The 10,035-nt window shown below is 38.9% G+C and overlaps 1 protein-coding gene across 2 annotated transcripts in view; it reads right to left on the bottom strand.

Moving 5' to 3' along the window:
- Positions 1–10,035, bottom strand: part of RGS6 (regulator of G protein signaling 6) — a 603,304-nt gene that overhangs the window by 587,333 nt on the left and 5,936 nt on the right. Inside the window, exon 1 of one of the 2 annotated variants that reach the window (XM_040477585.1) lies at positions 47–243. The exons of the other annotated variant lie outside the window; for it this stretch is intronic. The gene's annotated coding sequence lies outside the window, so the exon portion shown is untranslated. Of the gene's footprint in view, positions 1–46; positions 244–10,035 lie in introns of those variants that run through there. 2 annotated transcript variants of the gene reach the window in all.

The raw sequence follows: 10,035 nt of genomic DNA, 5'->3' as shown, positions 1-10,035 counted from the left end.
GCCCAGGCACCTGCGCGCGTGCCCCGGGCGCCGCCTCTCGGCTCACCTGTTCCTATGCGCCTCGGACGGTGCAGACTGGGATTTGCCCGAGGAAGGGAAAGCCTAGAAATTCCTGGCACTTTATCTGCTGCCGAGAAAACTGGAAGACTGGCTCGGCGATGCGGAGGCTCCTTCTGTCAGTCCCGAGAGCTGGCCGCGTCTGGAAACTTCAGCGGCGTCAGGGTTGTCTTAGGGATTCCTGGTCCGGAGTGGTTTGCCCGGTAGCTTTCAGTCTCTCACTGACGTGTAGCTGGCGCCCTCTAAATTAAAATGGGCCACAGCGATCGTCAGGGATATTGTGACTAACCTCGTCATTTTAATCGATTCAACATTTACACCACATGCTGTGTTTGGAGTATTTTATGATCATTCGTATCTGGAACACCACGAAAGAATTTTCAAGAGAAATTAACTCTGCAGACGTTCTTGGGGAAAAGAGGAAAAGGTTGAAGATAGAAAATGAGAAAGGGTAACTTGAACTGAAGACATTCTTTAATGTGGGATCTCTGAAATTGGATATTTGGTTAAAAACTCAGGAAACTGCAGGTGAAAATAGAACAACATTGTTGGTACTGGATGGTCACCATGGGAGCAGTGTGCAATGTCAATGTAACCAATATCAAGAATAACTTATTCTTGAATTGTGTAGTGTTACCAGGAAAACAAAAACTCGAAATAAAATATCTAAAGAATTCTAAAGATGGATGACCTGTCTTCATCCACGTGGGTCACAGGTTGAACTTTAATGTCTCCTTCCCAAGATAAATCTCCTTTCCCACCATTCTATACTGACTAATGGACATATTCATTCTTTCATCCAATTAACAATAATTAGCACCTACCCTGTGTTAGACCCTCTGCCAAGCACTAGAAATTGATAAAATAACGGTCCCAGCCCTCAGACCCTTCTGCTTAATGGGGACGTACCCAAGCAGGTATATGTATTACCTGGGGCTAAGTCACAAAAGTGGTGCCACCAAAACCTGGAAGAAAGCCTGCAACCAAAGGAAACCACACTTAACCTAATGAGTAAAATGTAATTTCATTAGATGCCCCAGTTATTTCATTTGTTAAAATATGAAAATTTTCTGTTTCCAGGTTTATTTGGTGTAAGCATCTTCGTGGAGCTGGCTGCAGCTGTTTGGAACAGGTAGAGAATGGGCTTCTTACTGAGAGATGGGGGATGGGAAGGGGGTCTTCCTTTTAAGGGGAGCCCTGCATTTCTGAGACCAGCAGCTTCTTGAGGATCAGGCATCAGGGAACAACCATCTGGAAGTATAAGCAGTGAGCTTCAGGTGCATCTGAAGAAAGGTCTTCAAATATAACAAAATACTTACGAACAAAATACTTAAGAATAAATTTAACCAAGGAGGTGAAAGATCCATATACTGACAATTACAAGACATTGGTGAAAGAAATTGAACAAGACACAAATAAATGGAAAGATATCCCACGTTCATAGATTGGAAGAATTAATACTGTTAAAGTATCCATGCTGCCCAAAGCCATTTACAGATTCAACATAATCTGTGTCAAAATTCCAATGACATTTTTCACAGAAACGGGGGGGGGGGGGATCCTAAAATGTATATGGTCCCACAAAAGACCCTAAATAGCCAAAACAGTCTAAAGCAAGAAAAGCAAAGCTAAAGGCATGACACTACCTGATTTCAAATTTCAAACTATATTACAAAGCTATAGTAATCGAAACAGTATGGTATTAGCATAAAAACAGGCACATAGACCGATGGAGTGCCCAGAAATAAATCCACATGTAAACAGTGGATGCATATTTGACAAGGGAGCCAAGAATTAACTGATGTTAGGAGAACTGGATATTCACATGCAAAATAATGAAACTCGACCCCTATCTTACACAACTCACAAAAATTAACTCCAAATGGATTAAAGACTTAAGCGTAAGACCCAAAACTGTAAAACTACTAGAAGAAAACAGAGGAAAGTCTCTTTGACATTGGTCTTGGCAACAATTTTTTGGATATGACTCCAAAAACACAAGCAACACAAGTAAAAATAAACAAGTGGGACTATATCAAACTAAATAGCTTCTGCACAGCAAAGGCAACAGTCAGCAAATTGAAAAGGCAACTTATAGAATGGGAGAAAATATTTTCAAGCCATCTATCTGATAAGGAGTTAATATCTGATGAGAAGTATAAGAATTCATACAACTCAATAGAAAAACAAAAACAGGTAAAAAATGGGTGAGGGACTTGAATAGACATTTTTTCTGAAGAAGGCATACAGATGGCCAACAGGCACATGAAGAAATGCTCAATATCACTAATCATTAAGGAAATGCAAATTAAAACCACAATGAGATATTACTTCACACTTGTTACAATGGCTATTTTTCAAAGAGACAAGAGACAAGTATTAGTGAGAAAGTAGAGAAAAGGGAACCCTTGTATACTGCTGATGGGAATGTAGATTGGTGCAGCCACTATGGAAAACACTATGGAGTTTCCTCAAAAAATTAAAAATAGAACTACCAAATAATCCAGCAATTCCACTTTTGGGCATATATCCCCCCCCCAAAAGTGAAAACACTAACTCAAAAAGCTATATGCACTCCCATGTTCATTGCAACATTTTCTACAATAGCCAAGACATGGAAACAACCTGATTATCCATTGACACATGAATGGATCTCACACACACAAATACACACACTTACTATTATTACCAAAATTTTTGTCAAAATTCCAACGGCGTTTTTCACAGAACGAGCCATTATTTAGCCATACAAAAAGAAGGAAATCCTGCCATCTGCAACAATATGGATGGACCTAGAGGACACTATGCTCAGTGAGATAAATCAGAGAAAAACAAACACTGTATGAGCTCACTGTGAAATCTAAAAAAGCTGAATTCATAGAAATATAGAATGGTAGTTTCCAAGAGATTGGAAAAATGAGGAGATGTTGATCAAAGCATACAAACCTAGTTATAAGATGCATGAGTTTTAGGGATCTAATGTACAACATGATGACTATAGTTAACAATACTGTATTATGCTCGAAAGTTGTTAGAGTAAATTTTAATTGTCATCTAAACACACACACACACACACACACACAAAGTGGTAATTTTGTGATGGGATGAAGTGTTAACTAACCTTACTGTGGTAATCATTTTGCAATATACACGTGTATCAAATCATCACATAGTACACCTTGAACTTCATGGTATATATCAGTAAAGCTGATTATTATATATAATCAGATATTTTTATATGTATTTACTTATATTCAATAAATTTTAATTTACCATTCAATAAAATTTATACATAGTTACTTATATTCAACAAATTTGAATTTGCAATTCAATAAAATAATTACATATGTATACATGTATGTGTATATATTTTATACACATAGACATATATACTACACATTTTTTATTATATATAACTTATATGTAATTTTAATATAACATATATTTATATTATAAATATTATATATATATATGTAATGATAAAAATAATTAACTTCATAGAGACAGGCCATACTTTTTGCTACCATGGCCAACAGATTGGTTTACATACCAGGAATTGAACAAACAAGTAAATATATTAAGGATATTGGTAGGCAGTTTTGTCACGGTTGGAGAAGGGAATTACAGATATAAAAAGAGAAAAGATTAGAATAAACCCAGTGGTGTGGCTTGAAATTAAAGAAGATGGTATGAAATGAATTCTACTTTACACAGATGAAAAGATAGAAAAATATATGAATATGTGCATATATATGTTGGTATGTTTCCTAGTTCCATTCACTGAGAGAGTCTAAATGCAATAGTACCCCAGTAGCCATGAACACACCTAATACTCAGACTTTGGTTTTTAAATACCATTCTCCACCAAAGAGAACTATGGCTCCATGGTGTAGTGGGTAAAACCAGAATAATTTGTTGTGCAAGGAAAATGAAAAGGTACTTAAAGAATTATGGAGATACATTCAAAGAATATAGAATCTAAAGGGGTCTCTATCAGCCAAATCTAGGACAATTTAAGCATCAAAATAAATAATGACAGCAACAAGTTGTAACCTTTGAGTAAAATAGAGAAAAGTCCATGCTGATAGAAAGAAATAAAGGAGAAAGGAAAGTTCTACTAGTAGAATACAACTAATAGAAGAAGAAAGAAAGATAGAGTGTAGAAAATCACGATGTTACAACCATCATTTTGATTGACTCAAGCCAGAATCAACAATGGATGCTAAAATCTGTGAGTAAAAGTTTGATGAGGAATGAGATACTTACAGTGTCTCAAAGTATGTCCCTAAAAATAGTCATTAATTCTCATGAACAGACCATTAATTATTAATTAACAAAGACAGCACGCTTACTAATTAACATTACAACTGTAATATTTGGGAGATACCATCTTAATCAACTGGCAAAAGTTTACATAAATAAAAACCAGTAATGGAAAAAACCAACCTCATGTTGCCTCCTGATAGAATACAGTGAAAAGAACACAGTAGTACTTCTTTTGCATAAATATAAAAGTCATGAGGAAACATCAGGCAAATGCAAATTGAGAGAAATTCAAGTAACTGGCATGTATCCTTCAAAAATGTCAAAGCTATGAAAGTAAAAATTGTTGCAGATTAAAAGTCACTAGAGAGACAAGACAACTAAATGCAAGAGGTGATCTTTAATAGGATCCAAGGCCTGTAAATGGTGTAATGGTATAATTGGTGAAACTTCAGTGGATTTTATTAGATTACATTGAATCAGTGTTATTCTCCTGATGTGAGATTGTGCTGTGGTTATTTAGGAATGTCTTTGCTTGTAGAAACTACACACCGATGCATGACAGGGTAAGGAGGCTTCATATCTGCAGCTTACTCTCAGATGATTCAGAAGTGTTAACAACTTGAAGAATATAAGGCAGTTCTTTGAACTATTTTTGGCAACTTTTGTGTAATTTAAAATGATTTAAAAATAAAAATTTCCAAAATGTATCAAGATATAATTGTTCTCCTTAACAAAAAACAAAAACAATAAAATAACAACAGAAAATCATCTGGACTTTCAAAAGTGTTCACTGTGGGTTTTAAGACTCAGCTCACTGTTAGCTGTACTGAAAATATGATTTGATCTACTATTTTGTGAATATATACAATAATGGGATTCGGCCCAACATTTCATTCATTCGCTCAGCAATCATTTATGAAGGCCATGCTGTGTACAAGAATCTTTCCCCCAAACTCCTCTAAAGTATAAAATAAAATACATTTATAGGTAAACTCCTAAATCTTTTGATGACCTCATTACCCAGTGAGGAGTTGCAGGGAAGTATGCAATAGAATTGATCGTGGTGTAGCTCTCAAACTGGGTGACAAAGTGAACAGAACAAAAACAAGCTGGCAATTTAGTTGCGATGACTACACTGGCAGGTGACGATGGGAAAATATGGTTGGTTAGTGTCAGTGCATTTGGTGCGTGTGTGCGTGGCAGTCGATTTGCAGAGGAGATGAGACTTGGCACCCTGTGGCCTACTTCCTAGGGCTGTGACTTTGTGACAGTTGACAGCTCATGATGCTTTTCCTCAGACCCCCACATTTTCTCTTCCTCACTCTTAATGTAGTCTTTTCTTTTCCTGAGAATTAAGGGCTATTTACTTTGCACTTTGACAATAAAAGGAAAAAAGATTCTGGATAAATTTTGCCTCCTGTTCAATCTTGACAGAAAATTAATTTCCTGGCTATTTTTAAAAGGGTCTTTCTCAAGGGGTGGCTTGAAGTCCACAGTATCCATATTGCCTGAGGCATTTATGAAACTTAGCAATAAAGATTCTGTTTTTTTAATTTTTGTTTATTTTTTTTTTAATTTACATCCAAGTTAGCATATAGTGTAACAATGATTTCAGGAGTAGATTCCTTAATGCCCCTTACCCATTTAGCCCATCCCTCCTCCCACAACCCCTCCAGTAACCCTCTGTTTGTTCTCCATATTTAAGAGTCTCTTTGTCCCCCTCCCTGTTTTTATATTATTTTTGCTTCCCTTCCCTACGTTCGTCTGTTTTGTATCTTAAAGTCCTCATATGAGTGAAGTCATATGGTATTTGTCTTTCTCTGACTGACTAATTTCGCTTAGCATAATACCCTCCAGTTCCATCCACGTAGTTGTAAATGATTTCATTCTTTTTGATTGTTGAGTAATACTCCATTGTATATATGTACCACATCTTCTTTATCCATTCATCCATCGATGGACATTTGGGCTCTTTCCATACTTTGGCTATTGTTGATAGTGCTGCTATAAACATGGGGGTGCATGTGTCCCTTTGAAACAGCGTACCTGTATCCCTTGGATAAATACATAGTAGTGCAATTGCTGGGTCGGAGAGTAGTTCTATTTTTAATTTATTGAGGAACCTACATACTGTTTTCCAGAGTGGCTGTACCAGTTTGCATTCCCACCAGCAGTGCAAAAGAGATCCTTTCTCTGTTGTTGCCTGAGTTGTTAATGTTAGTTATTCTGACAGGTATAAGGTGGTATCTCATTGTGGTTTTTTTTTAAATTTTTTTTAATGTTTTTATTTTATTTTTGAGACAGAGAGAGACAGAGCATGAGTGGGGGAGGGTCAGAGAGAGAGGGAGACACAGAATCCAAAGCAGGCTCCAGGCTCTGAGCTGTCAGCACAGAGCCCGACGCGGGGCTCGAACTCACAGACGGTGAGATCGTGACCTGGGCCGAAGTTGGAAGCTCAACCGACTGAGCCACCCAGGCGCCCCTCTCATTGTGGTTTTGATTTGTATTTCCCTGATGATGAGTGATGTTGAGCATCTTTTCATGTGTCGGTTGGCCATCTGGAGGTCTTCTTTGGAGAAGTGTCTATTCATGTCTTTTGCTCATTTCTTCACTGGATTATTTGTTTTTTGGGTGTTGAGTTTGATAAGTTCTTAATAGATTTTGGATACTGACCCTTTATCTGATATGTTGCTTGCAAATATCTTCTCCCATTCCGTCGGTTGCCTTTTAGTTTTGTTGACTGTTTCCTTCGCTGTGCATAAGCTTTTTATTTTGCTGAGGTCCCAATAGTTCATTTTTGCTTTCGTTTCCCTTGCCTCCAGAGACGTGTTGAGTAAGAAGTTGCTGCGGCCAAGGTCAAAGAGGTTTTTGCCTGCTTTCTTCTCAGGATTTTGATGGCTTCCTGTCTTACATTTAGGTCTTTCATCCATTTTGAGGTTATTTTTGTGTATGGTGTCAGAAAGTGGTCCAGGTTCATTCTTCTGCATGTCGATTTCCAGTTTTCCCAGCACCACTTGCTGAAGAGACAGCAATAAAGATTCTTGAACCCCACCTCAGACCTCAGTTGAAATTTCTAGTGAGGGGACCAGGGAATCTGCTTTTGAACAAAAATTTGCATTGGTTTGCAAATTGTCCTCTATAAATGGAGGGCAAGGCGACTAAGAAAAGAGACAGACATTCTAGATTTGTAGGTGACAGTTTTAATAAGCAAGGGAACTCACATACAAGGCTTGTCTTGAGCAGCCAGCCACAAGATGAGTAGATCTCCACACCCACCTGCCAGAATCTTAAAGTTCATGCAGAGGCCTCAACAGGGTCCAGTCCACATATCCAGTTCAGATGGTCTCAACCACGCATTACTCTCACAAAGCTTCATCCTTTAAATGGCTCCTCGTGCAGGAACAGTGGGCAAAACATACATTCCAAACATACTGGAGGAATGAGAGGCCTCCAGTTGCCCAGATCCAGCTCGAGGGTCGACCAGTGGTCATGTATTCTCAGTTACCTCCTCTGACAGTTTGTGACTGACCCACAGCCTGTGGGATGCTTCCTTCAAAGAATGCCCAGCATTTTTCTCATTACTAATTGCATAATCTCTTTCTCAGGAAAAGGCCATGCAATTCATGATGATAGTTTAGCACTTAATCCGCAATTTTAAAAATTGTGTGTCTGGGGATGGACGTGTTTATGTCATGATGCTGGAATGGCGATGTCTGAAACTCAGAAGTAGTGTTTGGTCAGAATGGAATGTGTATTTACAAAGGCCCCATGCTTAACAATAGGGATGCAGGGAGGTGTATATATATAACCAATACACATGGGACAAAATTTACATCAACGACAAGTTTTTTTAAAACGTACGACAGCTCCCAAAATAATCATGGGATTCTGTTCACACCAATTGTTTGGACCAAGCGTCCTCATCAGATCACCTCATAGACATTATTTCAGACACTACCATCCAGAGGTTGTGGTCAGAATTGTCACAGAATAGGCAGCTGCTCATGTGATAGGACTTGAAATCTTGGACAGGTCCTCTCAACCAAAAATATCTATTCTTCACCCTTCCCCCAATCCTCTGCTGCTAGGTGCTGGGATTGCCAGCTTATCAAATTCAGTTACAGGCATGTTTGTTTAGGTAAATGGTAAATGGTAAGGCAGGTACTTCAATAAGAAGGCTCCTTTATTGAGGCAAAATCTGTCAGTTACAAACTCTATCAAAAGTCCCAGTTGCCTAAGACCACAGGTAGCCCCCAAAAGCAAGACCATTGAAATTGAACACATAGCAACCTCTGTAAAACATAGCAAAGCCTTCTTCTTAAGGAGAACCTTATTTTAATCCAAAGGCCTTTTGCAGGTGTTCAAGAACCAGAGCTCAGCTCAAAGGGTATCCTCAGCCCTCTTCAGAATCTTGTGTTTGCCAACTCCTCATTGACATTCTAAAGAACATAGAAATGAAATTTGTGCCATTTGTCCAAACCAAAGCCTGGACAGGTGGCCCTGTTTCTCAAGATAACAGAACTGTATCCTCTGCTCAAAATGAATTTTCCTGCAATAAATGTTGTCCCTTTTCCCACCATCCCCCAAGACCCAGCAGTAGTTTTCTCTTTAATCTCTAGAACATTTTAATCACCCCCCAAAAGTTCCTTCTTTCTCCTTTGTAGCCAGGCACCTCCCTTTACCCCTGGTAGGCAGCCACTGGTCTGTTTTCTATCCCTATGGTTTTGCCTTTTCCATAATGTCATATAAACAAAATCATATAGTACACAGTCATCCTGTGTCAGGCTTCTTGTCATGCCTTTGAGATCCATCCGTGATGGTGCGTGTAGCAAGAGTCCATTTATTTTTACTGCCAAGTGGTGTTTTCATTATATGGATATACCACGTTTTGTTTATCCATACCAGCTGTTCTTTTGATAAGTATCACGCTTCTGATATGCTATTCTCTCAGGAGGCCATGACCCACTTGAACTTTACTGATAGATAGAACATAAAAATAGACCGTAACAGACACGGTTGTCTACCAAACCCATTCCCAAGCCATACCCTTGACCCCTCCTCTACTCTCTCCTTCTTCTTTGCTGACTTCCCCACCCCCTTTCTGGCAGCTATAACTAAGAAGACCTAATACCACTTCCACCAGAGTGGATCTTTGTTAGACTAAACTACTCATGCTAGTTCCATTTCTGTGGCTATGTTGTAGAGTTATGACCAATGAGACTTGATGGATAATCTGCTGGGGGCTTCTGCGGTACTTTGGGGGATCGGGGCTACGGACGTAAAAATAGGTGGAATTTAGGGGCACCTGGGTGGCTTAGTCCATTAAGGAACCGACTCTTGATTTCTGATCAGGGGTGAGCTCACCATCTCACAGTTGGTGAGTTCCAGGCTGTGTTCCAGAGTGTCGGGCTCTGTGCTGACTGAGGCAGCCTGAGCCTGCTTGGGATTTTCTGTCTCACTGTCTCTCGGCCCTTCCCCCTGCCCCTGCGTGCATGCACTCGCTCTCTCTTTCTCAAAAATAAATAAATAAACATTTTTTTTTTTTAAATAGGTGGAATTTAAAGTCATGGAACCTCGAGAATTTCCTGTAGCAGTGACAGCGTCTGCAGACAGCAAAGCGGGTTCAAGATTGGAAGACTTCTCCAAGCATGTGGTTTGTGTTAATTACACATACTCATACACACGCACATGTCCTGATACAAACCCATGGGC

Source organism: Herpailurus yagouaroundi, unplaced genomic scaffold (genome assembly GCF_014898765.1).
Source record: "Herpailurus yagouaroundi ecotype Mexico unplaced genomic scaffold, PumYag 141, whole genome shotgun sequence".
Classification (NCBI taxonomy): Eukaryota; Metazoa; Chordata; class Mammalia; order Carnivora; family Felidae; genus Herpailurus; species Herpailurus yagouaroundi.
The sequence above is the reverse complement of the archived record's forward strand: the minus strand, read 5'-3'. Positions and strand labels throughout refer to the sequence as shown.